Below are 20,001 nucleotides of genomic sequence, written 5' to 3'. Positions count from 1 at the left end.
CCCATAATTTAGAGCAAGTGACGCAATTCTTGTATACTGTGTGAACTAGGGCTGCACGATCAATCAAAAAACAGATCACAATCTCGATTCATTCCTAGACACGATCTTAATTAAACTTTTTCTACGATTCAGCCATTTAAATTTTCAAGGTCAGTAGAAGTCATCACAGAAACATTGACATCTTCAAATGCCGTTAAAAGTGTCAGATAGTGTATTTATAAGATATAATTCAATTCAATTCAATTCAGCTTTATTTGTATAGAGCTTTTACAATGTAAATTGTGTCAAAGCAGCTTCACATAAATGGTCATAGTAAATGGATCAGGGTAGTTCAGTTTTTAGTGTTAAAGTTCTGTACAGTTTAGCTCAGTTCAGTGTGGTTTGAAGTCATTATTGAGAGTCCAAACACTGAAGAGCAAATTCATCGATGAGTAGCTTTTCAGATCCTGAACCATGCAAGCCAGTGGCAACAGCGGAGAGGGAAAAAAAAAACTTCACCAATAGGATAGAAGAAAAAAAAACCTTGAGAGAACCAGACTCAGTTTGGCACGACCATTTTAATTTCTCCACTGGCCAAAAGTCTCGTGCAGAGCTGCAGTCTCAGCAGTGAAGGCTGGAAGCTGGCCTCAGCGAAGACTCGACCAAAATGAAATTTCTGTCTTTATGTAATGATGTATTCACGGTCGCGAAATCGCACGTGAGCTGACGCACTGTTTATTTATTGCCGAGAACATGCGTGTGCACTCAAATGACGCCTACTTTAGTAAACACAACCTGCATATGCGGTGAATAATAAGTAATAAAGTTGTTTATTGAGTTTGTTGCACAGAGTAATTGTTTGAGGGGCGTGCGGGAGGTTTAACATGTATGTGTTTTTTTTTTGTTTTTTTTCTCACATGACAGCAGCCATGAGCCACAGGAGGAAGTGAAAGTGAAATCTGTGCGAAAAATCATTCAAATGATCATATCGCATTTTAGAGTTAGGATTACGACAAACATTTGATTTGTTTTTTTCTTTCATAGCGAACACAACGTGTTGTGCATGCAAATACTGTTAATGTTTACTCTGTCAATATAACAACCCTAGCCTATATATAATGGAAATATAATGGTCTAATAATGTTGTCAATGACAGATGACAAGCACATGTCTCAAACATAATAATTAAATTTTATAATTATGAAAAGTTGTATTCTGATGTCATCATTTTACTGTGAATTAACAAGCAGGACATATTGAAAGTCTGTTCAAGTCCGCCATAATACAAAATTTAGCATTTAAAGCAACAGCAGACCTACACATAAGCCTAATATTTTTATTGTTGTTTTAACATATGCATGAGTACTAACAATAATAATAGGCTAATCATACTAACCTTTATTTTACATTAACAGAAACGTGAGAAAGAACTGTGATCTTGATTTTAAGCAAAAAAAAAAAACCAAAAAAACTCGTGATTCACATTTTTGCCAGAATCGTGCAGCCCTAGAGTGAACCCAGCATTAGTTTGTAGACTAGATTACACACAAAGTCAATGCAAACATGCTAACAAATAGATACACAATAAACGCAAACATCTGCCAGTCATTGCAAATGATGTGGAATGCACAACGTGTTTGCGCACATTTTAAAAATTTGACTGGAGTGGAAAATCCGTGTGAGGTGAAAAACATTCCACGGGTAATCTAGAGCAAGTGAAGCAATGCTGTGTGTTGTGTGAAGCCAGTATTAGTTAGCAAAGCCAGCAGGTTGAGTTTTAAGCTCAATCCATTCTCACTGAGCTCCTATAAGGTTAATGCTAAAATAATAGGATAAAATTCAAGTGAAATGTCACATGAAATGTCACATTTGAACAGGATGTGCCCACCTATCATGTTCTGTTCATCACTCTGATCGGCTCATTAGCCTGTGCAATAAGATACGTTGGCTGCAAATCTGAATAGGTTAAGCTAATAAACATGAACACAACTGTCTGTCACGTATAAATTGATTAAATTAAAATCAATATAAGTTGAGCTATGATCAATGCAATACTTTTTGTAGACTAATATTTTGACAAAAATCTAATTATTATTAGTGGAACTCCAGTGTTATGTAATATTATTTGTATTATTTAAATTATTATTATTATTATTATTATTATTATTATTATTATTAACATTTAATCAATAATAATAATAATAATAATAATAATAATAATAATAATATGCTTTTATTTATTTGTTTATTTGCATTATTTTGTAATGTGATAATAACAATAATAATAACAATAATAAAAAACAATAATATTAATATTAATAATAATAATAATAATAAAAACTGTAATAATAATAATAATAATAATTATTATTATTATTATTATTATTATTATTATTATTATTATTATTATTATTAGTAGTAGTAGTAGTAGTAGTAGTAGTAGTAGTGGTAAAATAGTAGTATAATAATAATATACATTTATTTATTTGTATTACTTTGTTAATGTTATTATAATTAATAATCATTATCACAAATAAATAAATGTATATTATTATTATTGATAATAATATCCATTTATTTTTTATTTTTATTTTGGTAATGTTACTATTATTATTGTGTTGTTATTATTATTGCTGTTGTTAATATTAATAATAATATACATTTATTTTTATTATTTTGCAAATATTATCATCATCATTAGCTTCGTCCTTTATTTCAGTATTATTTTTTATTAATTTTATAATTTTAACATGCCGAAACAACATTTATTATCTATTTTTCCCCACGTCTAATATTTGTATTTTATTTCAGCTTAATTATTTATTTATTTATTTTTTACATATATTACATAACAAAGCTGAACACAGGTGACTACATTTTGCAGTGCTTTTGTCATCACAACCATTTTCCAAACTATTATTATTTTCAATTTACTTTATTTTTAATTTCAGCTTTATTTACACAGAATGACTGAATAATTTTAGTAAAAAAAAAAAAAAAAACACCATGCACAAGAATTACAAGCCACGTTAAATGATTTTGCCAGTCAAACACATAATCATAAGATGTTAATGTAAATGAGCTTTATTAAATATTATGTTAATATTGCCTTCATTTAAAGCCACTAATTCCTATGCAACCCTTTGTTTTTTCAAAATCAAACTTTAAGCGTCTCTGAAATTATCTTTATTTAACCTTTAACCACAATTTGATTCAATTATAGGTTTCGCAACTGTCTGAAAGGAGAGATTTCTTTAACACAGACTCAAGGTCTTGAAACGCAGTATCTCTATAAAGCATTTTCTCTAAACAAAAGCGTTTGATGTGTCATTACTCATTAAAAACTCAAATATTCACAACCTGAGCCTCACAGAACAGATTGTTAATCTTCTGTCTTATTTATCCTTTTAAAAGTCTCTTGATTGCTTTAGGCTTCTTTTTCTTTTGGTTTCTTTTCAACTCAATATGAAGCTCTTTGACTGATCAAATTCCATATATACAGACCCGTAATGCAAAGCCTTGACCTCGACGCTCTCTCCTTGATGCTTGCTCTGCTATTGCAGAGAGTTTGTGAAAAGATAAAGAGCAGATGAGCAGCTCTTGATGAAGAGCACCAGTAAGAGCTTGGTCAAGGTAAATGCTAGATTTGTTTCTTCTGTGTGCGAGAGAAAAGAATATGTGTGGGCCTGAGTCATTATTATGTACTTCATAAAGTCTCAAGGATGGCAGAGTTGAATTCGCAAAGTGTCATGTGGAACATTTGGCAAAGAAAAAAAAAAAAAACTTACATAAAACAAAAAAGTAGTCTATGAATTCAAAAGCTGGTTTATATGGTATTAAAAATTAGACTTTTTTTTGTTTATTTAACTTTTCTGTCTTATTCGGGTCAAATCCAAACGTTTTACAACTTAAAACACTCTTAAACATTGTGTTTTATATCTGATTGCTTCAAGGCTCAATGATATCCTCAACACTATGCATTTAAACACATAACAGTTATGATTACCACATAGTAATTAGTTAACCTTGTTACATCTGTGGTGTTCCCGGTCAAAAGTGACCACCATAGGAAATGAATGGGTATATAGACTATATTCATCCATCAGACAGAAAACATCCCCATATACTGTGCACCCCCATGCACAGGAACACTAATGTAAGGGGCAGGAGGTTATCACGACAGTAGGGTTAAAGCCTAAATTATTATTTTGCTTTATTTCTATCTAATTTTATTATTAAAAAAATAACATTTTAAATTGTTTTAATGAAGAAAAAATTGCATAAAGGTACTGAAACAACAAAATATAGTTGTTTAAATGGGGGTCTTTTTTTAAGTACTTTTTTATATATCTGATTTAAAATGACACATTTAAATCTTTAACCATCCTATCGTGTTTGATTTACAACTGAAAACACTATTAAATATTGCGTTTTATATCTGATAGCCTGAATGCCTTATGATATCCTCCACACTATGCATTTGAACATAAGTGATGATCACCTCTTTCATTGAATTTTGAGTGTTTTAGTTAACCTTGTGACACCTGGGGTGTTACCGGACAAAAGTGACCAGCATAGGAAATGCCAGAATATATTCATCCAACAAACAGAAAACATACCCATACTTTACACCCCTCCATCTCACTCACTACCTATTTGCAGAACTCACTTTCACTGCAGTTTACTGCATGTCTAATTCAATACATTCATGTTAAACACTACTTTGAAACATTGTTTACAGATAAAGAACGTTGAATAAAAATGTACGTTTGAAAAAATGTTTTTTTTTTTTTTTTTTTGCTAATTTAAAAGCAGGTTAACACGAACTGGTCAATTTTGACCGGGAGCACTAAAGTAAGCGGCGGTAGGTGAACACAACAGGAAGGTTAATGGTGTCTGGTTATTACATTAAATATGTAAAATATGCCTGTTAAATATGTATAATATAGATAAATCGATTTACTTTTTTTTTTCCTTAAAATATCCACTTAAAAACTTTCACTATACATATTTTCGACTGCACTCAAATTTATTTTGCTGCTTGTTCAAACTACTTATTTAATATGAGTTGAAACTTATTTTAAAAAGTTCTTAAGGTTTTTTGGCACAACTTAAAGAGCCCCTATTTTGCATTATAAAAGGTAACATTTTGGTTTTGAGGGTCTCCAACAGCAGGCTGATATGCATACAAGGTCAAAAAACACTTTCATTGTTTTATAACATGCATTCATTTTTATCTAATTATCCCAGCGACTTCTATATGATTTGTTCAGAGATTAATTTATTCTCAAACCCCTCCTTAACGCGAAGCTAATCTGCACTAATTAGACCGATGACCCAGTCTTTTGTGATTGGCCGACTGGGTTCAGCACGAGACGGAGAAAAATGCCCACTACGGCTACAGTATGAAGTAGCAGAAGGCATGTGAGAGCCCAATGCAGGAATGCAATAAATCAATGCAGTTATACACAAGCATATTACACAACTTGTAACCCCAAGGAATAACAACGACACACATTCAGTATTAATCCACACAGTGGAAAAGTTGAACTATTTTGAAAAATTGCCCGCGCCATGTGTGTAGGAACAGCTGATGGTGGCGATAGAAAAAGGCAAACGGCAGAGGATCACGAGCTCCAATACGCATTTAAATCAATAAAGGAAGAAGCATGCATCACATTTTCAACATGGTTTTGGAATGAACTTTAACCCTTTATTCCCCACAGCCGAATCTCCATCTTTCAGATATCGTCATCTTTGTGTCGTGATCAGTCCTGTGATCCCCCACGTTCCACCAGTCACCAGTGTCTGAAGGGAAAGCGAATTCACATTTTACCAGATCTGGAACTACATATTTGGTGATGTACCATGTCGACATTGACGCGACCAAGCAAAAGATCCAAACCAAACATGATTTGTGTGAAGTCCCTGTGAAGTCTACTATTTCTTTAAAGAATAAGAAGTTTACAGGCTGCACTTTTAGATTTAAACCTCAGCTGGATGTTTTCATTCACTTAGTGCTGTTACACAATGCACGGAAGCTCATTTTCAAAAACCCATGATAGGGGCTCTTGAATGGTTTTATATTTAATCCGCTTAAATTTTTAAACAAAAAAAAAATATTAGGTTAACCTAATCGATTTGTGTTGGGACAACATGAAGGAATTGTATGTAACTCTCCATTTTTGTCTAAGCCATCTAAATCATACATTAACCTTTAATAATCATGAATTAATAAGTCTAATTTTCATGTTTTTAGATAAGTTAAATCAAAAAAAATGCATTAAATATTTTCTGTATGTTTCTGTTGACTTTTTGTCTCTCCCTACAGTATCTTCTGGTCAACTCTGTTACATCTTTGTGTGTGTGTGTGTATATGTGTGTATATATATATATATATATATATATATATATATATATATATATATATATATATATATATATATATATATATACTGTATATATATGGCAAGACTTATGTGACTTGCTTCAAATGTTATCACTTTCTGCGGTAGAAAAATCTGGCATGTCAGTTATTCTTTATTATTGATTTGTACAAAATGTTGAGGATACACTACACTTTAAAACTGAAAAGTTGAGGTAACTTAAACCAGTTAAGTTCAAAGACTAATCCTAATGAGTACTGAGAGGATAGAGTCCACTTCCGGCAGTAAGCTTGCCTTCCCATGTGGTCTCCCATCCAGGTACTGGCTGGGCACAGGCCTGCTTAGCTTTAGTGGGCGACCATGTGAGAGTTGCAGAGAGCTAGCTGCCAGCTATATTATGGTACAACAGTCACCCTAGTGACAGATTTTGTGTCTTTATTTCTAAGTGTGAGAAATAATCTTATAATATTTAGAACTTTATAGTAAATAACATGATGGAAATACATGCAAACCTATTTGAGACATTCCATGTGATACCTTGCTAGAGGTTAGCATCTTGAACTAAAAAACAAAATGCTAAAAACATCAACTCTGTTGTCAAGTATGTTATTGTCAGCTATGTTAGTGGTTTGTAACATTTGTTGCATTTCACATTGTTATAATAATAGATTCAGTTTACTGTAAATTTGAATGAAAATGAATGGAAAATGCCTTAAATGGAACAAATATGTTTATAATATCCCCCTATTATTTGATCTATATTATGCTTTAATCTATATTTAGCTTGTTACATCATTTTCTACATTATATATAGTATGAATATAGCTCTAAACTGATTATATTTAATAAAAGAAAAATGCCACAAGGAAATAAAATCCCTGTAATAGTAAAAAGTTTCTTTCTTTCTTGCAAGTTCATGATTGAAAAATGACCAACACACACACATAACAAGCCCACATTCATATTTGCCCAAATAATATTTAACCAGCCCCATGAATGGAGCTTTCTCAGCATTTTTGGCATAACCACAACACAAAGCGATTCGTAATTGATTACAGAAGGCTCTTTGGCGCTGATGAAAGATATCAGCGAACCCATGAATCTATTGTCAAGCGCAAAACCTTCTCCTAATGCATCAAACAGCTCCTTTGTCCCTCTAAATAGTGTAGTTTCGCCAAGACCTCATTACCATAGTACAGCTGACTTGCGGGATCACTTTAGTCCCCAGATACTGCTTTTTATTCCAACCAGACCCCACTGTATTTCACCCTCATTAATAAGAAATCTCATTACGCAGACTTTCATTTGATAGACCCTGCCATTGGTTTCCTGGTGGGTTCGGATATCATTACATCAAAGGCTACTGCGCTATTAAGCCGCTTATTGATATAGTCTTGTGGGATTTGTATAATATAAATCCATAACATTATGTATACAATGGAACTGGTGTTTATTTTCTTTCATAGCGTGGTTGAAAGGCCTCAATAAAGGGCTAAACACTGCTTGATGACTGAAAAAAAAATAAAAGGAAAAACGATGAAAATAATAAGGTAGCTCATCCAATCCGCTTTCCAAAGAACTGCATAAATTTGGCCATTTATAACATTCTGCTTTACCAACGAGACTTTTCCTTCAGCGACAACAACAGCAGCTACTTTCTGACATAACGTCTTTATTTCCATCAGGAAACGAGGGAAACAAGGGATTCTAGGGAAACAAAGGATTCTCCCATAATGTTGTACCACTTAGGTACTAACTTACATTATGTCGGACTGACACTATGGAGTTTTTCCTAAACTGTGGTTCCAACATAACGTCTCCTTTCCATCATGAAACAAGCGATACCAAGACATTACCCTTAAGATTGGCAACTCCGAGCTATGTCGGAATGACACTATGATGATTCTCCCATAATGTCAGACCACTTCAGGTACTAATTTATTTTGTTGGAATGACGTTGAATTGATTTCCCCATACTGTCATTCCAACATAACGTCTGTATTCCTGTCAGGAAACGAGGGATACCAAGATGTTCCCCTTCAGATCGACAACTCTGAGTTATGTCGGAACGACATTATGTTGATTCTCCCATGATGTTGCACAACTTCAGGTACTAATTTATATTATGTCGGAATTACGTTATGTTGACTTTCCCATATTGTCATTAGAACACAATGTCTCCATTCCCATCAGGAAACAAGGGATTCCAAGATGTTCCCCTTAAGATTGGCAACTCCGAGATATGTCGGAATGACATTATGGCGATTCTCCCATGTCATACTACTTCAGGTACGAATTTATATTACGTCGGAATTATGTTAAGTTGTTTTTCCCCATACTGTCCTTCCGACAAAGCGTCTTCATTTCTGTCAGAAAAAGAGACTCTAATGCTGAGTTCAGACTGCATGATTTTAGCCCAGATTTTGACTCGAGGACAGATTTTGAGAAATTGCCAACAAATGCCTAAAATCACAGGAAAATCGGTGCTCATTCATGGGAGTAACAATCACAAAATGTGAACTATTAAAGAGGAGATCTGAGCGAATTGCCGATGAGTCACTGATGCCTGTGAGATATTTGGCATGCTAAATATCTGGAGCTGTCGGCGATTCAAATTATGCCGTGTGAAATGAGTTTGAAATTCCCAATCAGATCAGGAACTCCAAATTATGTCGGACAGACATTATGGCGATTCTCCCATAATGTCGTACTACTTCAGCTACTAATTTATATTATTTCGATATGACGTTTTTTTCCACAATGTCATTCTTACATAACATCTCAATTCCCATGAGGAAACGAGGGATGCCAAGACAGAGTTGTGTCAGAATGAAATTAAGGCGATTTTCCCATAACGTTGCACCACTTTGTCCATAACATCTCCATTCCTGTCAGGAAACAAGGGATACTAGGATGTTTTCTCTCAGATCGCCAAGTTATGTTATAATGACACTATAGTGATTCTCCCATAATGTCGTACCACTTCACTGATGCCTGTGAGATATTTGGCATGCTAAATATCTGGAGCTGTCGGCGATTCAAATCATGCCGTGTGAAATGAGTCTGGCCTGAAAATAACATCACCGATCACCTACAGCCAATGAGAGAGCAGCATTCACTAGAGTGGGTACCTGCAGGCCAGCAGGAGGTTAGGGCAAGTTAAAAGTGCTCATTTTCATTTTATTTGGACCCAAGAAATGGAGGAAAAACTCGTGGAAATTTGGCATGAACACCCATGTCTGAATGACATGTCAAGTAAGCAATATCACAACTGGGTCAAAAAAGAAATTTGAGGAGAAATTGCTAATTCCCTTCAAACCCAGGTGAGCAAATATGAACATTTTCTACCCCATTAAAGGTGTCTTTTCCTTTATGTAGTTAATAACAAAAGATATACTACTGTACGTGTTTTTGGTTGTTAGACGTAGTTTGGACAAAGTTGTCGGTGATTCTTCCTATTGTAAAGTCATGCAATGTGAAACCCCCTGTCGCCGATCCATCTTGCAGTGTAAACAAAGCAGTGACCAAACGCTAGCCCTGATAGTCACGCATTGTGAAAACATCTGTGACATGACTTCTTTCAAAATCATGCAGTCTGAACTCGCCATAAGACGGTCTTTTTCAGATCGGGAACTCTGAGTTAAGTCGGAATTACATTATGGCGATTCTCCCATAATGTTCTACCACTTCAGGTACTAATTTACATTATGTTGGAATAATGTTATGGAGATTTTCCCATACTGTGGTTCTGACATAACGTCTCCATTCCCATCAGGAAACGAGGGATACCAAGTTGTTCCCATTTCGATTGGCAACTCCGAGTTCAAACCCTGCCATTGTTTTTCTGGTGGATTTGGATATCATTACATCTAATACTACTGAGCGATTAAGCCACTTATTGATATAGTCTTGTGGGATTTGTATAAAACAAATTTGTAACATTTTGTATACAATGGAACTGATGTTTATTTTCTTTCATAGCGTGGCTGGAAAGGCCTCAATAAAAGGCTAACACTGCTTGATGAATAGAAGAAATAAAAAGAAAACAATGAAAAAGCCGTGCCGTAATAAGGCAGCTTATCCAATCGGCTTTCTAAAGAATTACATTAATTTAGTGACTTATAATGAACGTTCTGCATTTATAACAAGACTTTTCCTTTAGCAACAACAACAACAAACACTACTTTCCCTTGTGAAGTCTCTTGATTCGCTATCTCTTGTCTCCTGGTTTTAATTGTGTCAGGGAACCTTGGATATTTATTTGACTCATGGAGTCTTATGACAAACGCAATGAGGAAAGCAAGCCCGGCCTAATTGGCTATCAAAGTAAAGCTTTCTATCTATGCAGGCTCCAGGCCCTTTGTGTTATTAGCGCTTGTTTATTAGCGGCATTGATTGAACAGGGCTGACATTAAAACTGAGGGAAATTGAAAGCAAGATGCCAATGAATCATCAGAGAAAGGCACGTTTGTGGATGAGAAGAGAGAATATGGTTTAGGTCTGTTGCGGAAGCATCAATGAAATGGAAACGTTTCATAATTATCTAACTTTTGAAATGCACCATCTGTTGTGGGTTTCTTTCTATCAAATATATGCAAACACACACACATACAGAGTAGTTATGCTATAAGAAAGCTGCTTCTTTCTTGTGAGTCTTGTATATATAGTGGAGTTTACGATAATCTTCAGTATTCAAAATGTGATGGAATTTTCGTTTGAGCTTCACCATGGTAGAACAGCGTTTTCAAAAATAACGAGAAAACAATATATAGCATTGAACAATATATATCTCAGCATATTCACTAGTTTTTCGCAGATATTACCAGTTTTTAACAGACCTCACTACTCTCCAACAGACATCACTAGTATTTCACAGATATCATTAGTCTCTCGCAGGACATCACTAGTTTCTTGCAGACATTATTTGACTCTCTCTGCACCTCTCTCACAGACTTCAATCTCTTCAACAGTTCAGTTAGAATAGTAGATTTCTTAGCCATTAATAAGCAGAGATCTATAAAGTACTAGAGACCCAGACTTAAGTAAAAGTACAAGTGCTCTATCAAAAAAGTGACTTGAAGTTAAAGTGCTCTTTAACCACCATCCTTAAGTGGAAGTATTCAACATTTTTTGTACTTAAGTTTCGCAAATAATTTATTTTAAAATTTACTACTTAAATACTGAAAGTAAAAGTACAAGTATTGTGTTGTGTAGATATTAAAAAAAAAAAACAGTCAAAATACATCATATTGTTTTGTTATTTTAAATGTTTTTTTGGGGGGGGCACGTGATTAAGCAGAACAAAAAGAAACATGGTTTACGATTTAATTTATATATATATATATATATATATATATATATATATATATATATATATATATATATATATATATATATATATATATATAAACATATACACAGTTGAAGTCAGAATTAGTAGCCCCCCTGAATTATTAGTCATCCCTGTTTATTTTTTCCCCAATTTATGTTTAATGGAGAGAATATTTTTTCAACACATTTCTAAACATAATAATTTTAATAACTCATTTCTAATAACTGCTTTATTTTATCTTTGCCATGATGACAGTAAATAATATTTTACTAGATATTTTTCAAGACACTTCTATACAGCTTAAAGTGACATTTAAAGGCTTAACTAGGTTAATTAGGTTAACTAGGCAGGTAAGGTAATAGGCAAGCTATTGTATAATGATAGTTTGTTTTGAAGACCATAAAAAAATCTAGCTTAGAGGCTAAAAAATTAAAAACTGCTTTTATTCTAGCGAAAATAAAACAAATAAGACTTTCTCCTGAAAAAAAAAAAAAATTACCAGTGTGAAATTTCCTTGCTCTGTTAAACATCAAGATATTAAAAAAAAATAAAAATTCAAAGGGGGCTAATAATTCTGACTTTCAAACTGTATGTGTGTGTGTGTGTGTGTATATATATATATATATATATATATATATATATATATATATATATATATATATATATATATATATATATATATATATATATATATATATATATATACATACATACACACACACACACACACACACACACACACACACACACACACACACACACACACACATGATGGGTCAAAAACACTATTCAGCGTAACACAGCCTTTATGATAGCCAGCTTGTTAACTCTAAGTGAACATGGCAGCATGTTATGAAACACAGGTTGCTAACATTAGTTAACTTATCTAGCGCTTATTGATAGGTCAAACTGTTGTGCTTTGTGAATTATAATAGTTTTAACTTAACTTGATGTTTTATCAAATTTAAGGATGAATTTTTTAGGCCATTATTTCGCAAGCTTTCAGGAGGCAGAGTATGCACTTTATTCTATATGAATTGTCTTACACTCTGACAAATGCAAACATGGACTCTAAATAGGGCCACGGGTTTTCTTCTTTCTCATTGCCATGAACAATTGAAAGTTGAATTTCTAGGTTTTCCATGTCAAAAGCAAACTAAAGTGCTCTCAATGCAGGCAGGAAGTGCTATTTTTTTGATCGTCTGAATGATGACAAGCCAGCTTATTCAAATCTGTGACAGAGCCATCTGCTGCTCTGGCAGTGATAATGTGGGTTTGTAATGAAAATATGTACTGAGGTAAAAGTGGAAGTCGGAGGAAAAAAAACAATACACCAGTAGTATAGTACAGATACAGCCTTTTAGTACTTAAGTACAGTAGTGAAGTAGATCCACTTCGTTACATCTCTGTTAATAAGTCACCAAAGATTTTCAATCAGGTTTAGGTCAGGACTCTGGGCTGCCTTTTCATGATTACAGAATTTTCAGCTTCAGCTATGACTTTTTTCATATTTCTATTAAATTTGTATACTGTTCTTACTCATAAACACTGCCCTTTTGCCTTAAGAATACCCTTAAACATTGACTTAAAAATATAGGAAATTGTATGTATACAATTTATCATCTGGAAAAATCTAAGTTACGCAAGAAAAAGACTTATATCTGGAAAACAGAATGTTAAGGCCAAGTTTTGCAACAAAATCTTTGGATAAAACAATTTTTGACACATAAATAAACCACACAGAACTCCCAAGAAACTATTTGTCAAACCCCTTGCAACCAAACTGGAAGTAGATGCTAGGTGATTGCAGACAGATAACATGGGACATACAATACTGGACACACGTGTAGATTGCGTGCAACAGGACTTCCAGCACAGCTTAGATCTATTTACGGTCTTTAGAAATTCACAAATCAAACATATTATTTTACAGTTAAGTCATACAGAACACCTTCACAGCCTCATAGCAACACATGGTCAGCCATCCACAACACTGTAATAAACACAGCATAGTGATGATGAACAAATGAGTCAGGGGTGATAAACGGTGAAAAAGTCCTGCTGCCTAGCTATACAGTTCAGTAATTTCCCTTCAATAGCAATGAAGAGGTGATAAATAATTTATTGAAATTTCTTATTTTCATAGCATTAAAAAAGATAGTGAACCTAAAAGATCAGATAAAATGCTCATTTAAAAGAACAAAAAAGGTCAGACAGATTTGGTGGTTTCCACATGTTCAGATTCTCATGTATTTTCACATTGCTGAATGATTTCTTTAGTTCTCTTTGTGGCTGCTACCCAGGATACAGTTTATAAATACATTTATTCTGTATAATACACTTATTTATAATAGCTCTCCTGTAGCTTAAAAAGGAGAGCATGACACTAGCAATGCCAAGGTTGTGGGTTTCATTCCCAGGGAAAGCCAGGACTGCTTAAATGTGTATGCAATGCAGGTTGCCTTGGATTTAAATGTAAACGATTCAAGTAAAATCTGTATATCAGATTACTGAAAAATGCATCTTGGGTTAGACAAAATTAAGGAGAATCAAACATGACCTTATCTATTAATAAATCACACATTGTCTTAGTATTGTAAGAATTATGAACTATTGGCGATAGCACTGAATATCCACAACACACAATATCAACATTTGTCAGCACAACCCAGTGCTAAAGAATACTTCCCAATCAGATCCAAATTATGTCGGACAGACATTATGGGGATTCTCCCATAATGTCATATTACTTAAGGTACTAATTTATATTATTTCGGTATGACGTTTTTTTCCACAATGTCATTTTTACATAACATCTCAATTCCCGTCAGGAAACGAGGGATGCCAAGACACTCCCCTTCAGAGTTGTGTCAGAATGAAATTAAGGTGATTTTCCCATAACGTTGCACCACTTTGTCTATAACATCTCTATTCCTGTCAGGAAACAAGGGATACTAGGATGTTTTCTCTCAGATCACCAAGTTATGTTGTAATGACCCTATAGTGATTCTCACATAATGTCGTACCACTTCAGGTACTAGTTTTCATTATGTTGAAAATGACGTTATGTTGATTTTCCCATACGGTCGTTTCAACATAACGTCTCAACTCTCATCAGTAAATAAGAGATAAAGACATTCCCCTTCAGATCGGCAACTCTGAGTGATGTCAGAATGACATTATGGTGATTCTCCCATAATGTCGTACCACTTCAGGTACTAATTTATGTCGGAAAAACGTTACGGCGATTTTCCCATAATGTCGTTCCGACATAATGTCTTAATTCCTGACAGGAAATGAGGGATACCAAGATGTTCCCCCTCAGATCGGAAACCCTGAGTTATGTCGGAATGACATCATGATGATTCTCCCATAATGTAGCACCACTTCATATATAACATATCTATTACCGTCAGGAAACAACGGATACCAAGATGTTTCCCTTCAGATCGGGAACTCTGAGTTATGTCGGAATGACATTATGATGATTCTCCCATAATGTAGCACCACTTCATATATAACATCTCTATTACCATCAGGAAACAACGGATACCAAGATGTTTCCCTTCAGATCGGGAACTCTGAGTTATGTCGGAATGACTTCATGGCATTTCTTCCATAATGTCGCACCAATTCAGATACTAAATGATATCATAATGGAATAACATTTTGGCGACTCTCCTATAATATCCTTCAAACATAACGTCTCTGTTTCCTTATTCAGGGAATGAGAAATACAGAGATGTTCCCCTTCAGATCGGGAACTTTGAGTTATGTTTGATTTGAATGACATTATGGCGATTCTCCCATAATGTCGTACCACTTCAGATACTAATTTGTATTATGTCGAAATGACGTTATGGTGATTTTCCCATACTGTTCTTCCGGTATAAGATCTTCATTCATGTTAAGAAACGAGGGATACTGAGACATTCCCCTTCAGATCGCGAACTCTGAGTTATGTCGAAATGACATTATGGCGATTTTTCCCTACTGTCATTCCAACATAACGTCTTCTGAACAAGGGAATTAAGGTTACAAAGACACTTGGATCAGAAACTCCAAGTTACATGTATGTTGGACAGACATTGAGAATAGACATGGCAATTCCCCAATAATGTGATTCCCATATAATGTCTCCATTACCTCATTCAAGTACAAGGGTTAGAACAGTAATTCCCTAATTTAATACAGTAGTCTCACTAGCAAAATTCAGCAGTTGGCACGTCCCATAAGTATTGCCTTCAGTGTAAATGATAATAGCCCCTTTCACACAGTGATACCGGTAAATATCCGGAAAATTTCCGAAAGGACTTTACCGGTAAACTCAAAAAAGCGCTGTTCACACAGGCGAGGACGTTACGGAATTTTTCCGGAATGGAGCATTCACACATCCATCGCAAAATGCCGGTAAATTCTGACATCATTAACCAGAAATGACCTCTAAACGGCTGCGCTTGTGTTTGTAAACATTTGACTACATAACAAACTCTTTGAATGATCAGTATTGAGTACAACTCCAATGAAAACATATAGAGGAACACTTTCACATGTCGAGATGTTCATGATATGTGTGTGTGCTGGCGCTTGGGCGCTCACGGGCACACGCAAAGCTTGAAGGTAAACAAACAACGGATTATCATAAACATTTTATCGATAATTATTTACAAAGTTAGCATTAAGAAGGAACATAGAGACGTTATCTGACTAACATCTAGCAGCTAAAGGTGTCTGGAAAAATATTCAAAGGCTTTTATTCTCATAAACATCGTGCACGTGAATGCGTCTGACTGTTCTGATTGGCTAAAGTAGGTGTCTCACGTCAGCACGTTCTAGACGTGGACGCTCTCTTTCCGGCAATCTTCCTTCTGCATTCACACAGCGCAGCATTCCGGCAAATTACCAGTAATGTTACAACTTCTCTTTCCGGAAAATAGCCAGAACGAATTTACTGGTATTTTCAAAAAGGGCCTGTTCACACATACAACCTTTACAGAAAGGTCTGTATGTGTGAAAGGGGCTAATGTCTAGTCCTGCTTACTTGAAATAGCGAATGTTTGCACAAACACCTGTTGCTATAAACTCCTGGACGAATTATTAATAAATAAACTGTCCTGGATCACGTCAAACTCAAATCCGACTCTCTGAGCAACTCACATACAAAGAATGAACCCTAGGATCCCAAAATGTAAACATTATGCCAAAATTATATTATTTGAAAATACCAAACAGATTCAGTCTAAGGACAATGCAGCATTATCTGGAAACAAGTAACTTCAATAGGACAGCCTGCTGTTAGACATTAGACACAGCATGAAAGCACACACCCCACTGTAATCCCACAGCACATACACAAACACACACATTCCAGCAATATTGGAAAGCACTGAAGCGATTTACTGTACACACAAACACACACTCTGTGCTGTGTGCTCTTGATGAATTGTCGTCTCACAGTACCTGGATGTATTAGCGAGATGCGTGGTTGTCTTATCAGGGGCTCATTCCTCTGTCACCTGCTTCAGAACCCGCTGTGAGAGACAATGTTTGTCAGTCTTCTGCCTTTCTCGCTTTCTCAGGCAAAGAAAGACACTGTATCCTAAGTAACAACTGTTATTTTTTGCTCATTGTCATTACTAAGTGAAAACGCCATCAATCTCAGTATTTAAAAACAATGAAAAGTGGTGTCTTGGAAAAATAATAATCATGAAGAAGGAATTTTTAAAAGGGATTTAAAAGAATTAGAAGAGACCAAGGTCTGTTTTAAAGGAAGAAAACTATAATAGTATAAATAAAATAAAGAGTAGATTCAGAATAATAGCAGAGTTCTTGTTAACTCTGATAACTAGTAACTCTTGTTTTTGTTCATTGTCATTACGGAGTAAAAATGCCATCAATCTCACTCTTTGAAAACAATTGCTAAAGAAAGTGCTTTCTTAGAAAACAAAAGAAGTGTTATAGACAATTTAGAATTACAAGAAAGAATTACAAAAAAAACAAACAAACAAAAAATTCTCGTAAAACATATATCTGCCATACACAGTTAAAGGCACAATTATTAGCCCTCTTGTGAAATTTTAATTCTCATTCGAATATTTCCCAAGTCAAGTTTAACAGATCAAGGGAATTTTACAGTGTTTCCTATTATGTTTTTACTTATTTTATATGGTTGGTCGATTGCAATTTTTACATTTTTAGGATCAATGTTATTAGCCTGCTTTAAAAAATTCTACTAGCTACAGAACAAACCATTGTTTTCCAATAACTTGCCTTAACCAAACTTAACCTAATTGTACTTTAATGTGAATACTAATAAGTTGCAAAATATCCAGTAAACACCATGTAATGTCATAATGGCAAATAGGTAATATAATAATAAGGTTTAAAAATGTAATGAAAAATGTTGACAACAAATCTCTCTCTGAAACACACAAACACAAAAACACACACACAATTATTCTTGTTCACTGCTTTTATAAAAAACAATGGCTTAAGAAAGTTCTGTCTTAGAAAAAGACTTAAAAGGGTTTGAATTAAATAGGAGGAGACAAGGGTTAAATTTAAATGCCTGCTTACAACATTGATAAATGGTATATATTTAATTAAAAATAAATTATGTGTGTGTGTGTATATATATATATATATATATATATATATATATATATATATATATATATATATATATATTTTTTTTTTTTTTTGAGATTAGGATCAATCTAGATTTAAAAAAAATAATCAAAGCCCACCTATACTATATATATATATATATATATATATATATATATATATATATATATATATATATATATATATATATATATATATATATATATAGTATAGGTGGGCTTTGATTAATTTTTTTAAATCTAGATTGATCCTAATCTCAAAATAAATCTATATTAAAAGGTCTCATTTGAATTCTGCCCAAGACATTCAGAATATGTGTGCTCCCTAAATAATAAGTCTTTGAGAACGGGTTTCTCGAGCCAGGTGGCGCATCTCCTGTTTCAAAAATGCGTCACAAACTGCTTGAGAAACTGTTCTACTATGATAATTGGTGATGAAAATAAATGATGTTCAATAAGATGTACTTGTGTTTACTAACTGTTTATTCAGTTAAACATGAAGTTTGAACTGTAGGCCTACATAAGCTCCAAACAGCGATTTTTGATCACCTTAATCCGACTAAAGTCATAACTGACCTAAACAGACATGAAATTTAGACATGTGGAGTATGCATATATTAGTAGCATTATTGAAATAAACACCACAATCAAACTATTACTGTCATGTAGGACTTTTCACCATATTTATATATCATGAATTGTGAAAGTTTTTTTCTTCCATTTGGCGTGCGTTATTAAAATCCATAACACTCTTAACAGTCCTTTATTCATATTTGCATCTAATACCCCAGTTAGTCACGGGGGCATGAACGAAATGTTCATGAGTTAAAGTGAAACTGCCGAACTGCAGTTAAAGTCAGGCATCATGCTGATTTGATTTAGAAGAGCACTTTTTTTTTCAGACGACTCACCGGTCAGGTATACATCCGCGCTAAAATATCAAGGTAGAAGTCATCATAGCTTGCGTAGAACAGACCCAGCTCCCAACCCAACTTTGAGAATAGATTAACGGCAATATTTTTTTTATTGCGCGATAAGATTATCGCGCCCCACCACTAATATTTACATCACACCTCCCCCCCTCCCCCTACTGCCGTTCACTATTACTTTCTTCCGCAACTCCCCAACTCTCTTCACTTTCTTCTGCGATACCCCCGCCACGCTTCCTTTTGTATGCGTGACACCCCTCCACCATACATCACACCAAGCACCCATTTCCAATGCCATGATGACAGAAAATTAAATTTGACTCTCTATGTAGGAGAGAAAAAAAAACCCTAGACACCCAGATTCTCCTACTGTACATCGCTTTGGCAAACCTTTACATTCCCCGAGAAAAATCAAACAGTTTGATGAGAGCGAGAGTGAGCTCTAGTCACTGCATGGGTAAATGAGTAAATATGTAATTAGAGAACCCTCGTTAGCGCCTCATTAGGACCCCCTCTGAGAAGGTTTAATTAGCTCAATTAGCAGCAAGGGCACAGACCTGCTCTCTTCTATGTTATGCCTACAATGGTCATCCCTCCAGGGGCCCTCAAACCCCACAAACTGTCTGAAAACTCCCTGACAGCCTCAGGATGGAGCCCAAGGCCCCAGGGACATACCACATCGCTTTGCCTTACCATGCAAACAGATGGCTTTCATAAAACGAGAAGATTTCCCCTCTTCGCTTTTCCCT

General features: G+C 34.5%; 1 protein-coding gene and 1 long non-coding RNA gene across 32 annotated transcripts in view; one reads left to right on the top strand and one right to left on the bottom strand.

Moving 5' to 3' along the window:
* si:ch211-236h17.3 overlaps window positions 1-20,001 on the bottom strand; it is a 416,859-nt gene that overhangs the window by 237,125 nt on the left and 159,733 nt on the right. The window lies entirely within an intron of this gene.
* LOC141380525 (uncharacterized) lies at window positions 8,390-10,268 on the top strand. The gene is made up of 3 exons (XR_012398655.1): window positions 8,390-8,475; window positions 8,559-8,654; window positions 10,141-10,268. It is a non-coding gene; the product is annotated as an uncharacterized lncRNA (long non-coding RNA).

The sequence above is a fragment of the Danio rerio genome, chromosome 23 (assembly GCF_049306965.1).
Source record: "Danio rerio strain Tuebingen ecotype United States chromosome 23, GRCz12tu, whole genome shotgun sequence".
NCBI lineage: Eukaryota > Metazoa > Chordata > Actinopteri > Cypriniformes > Danionidae > Danio > Danio rerio.
This window is presented reverse-complemented; position numbering and strand designations above follow the sequence as displayed.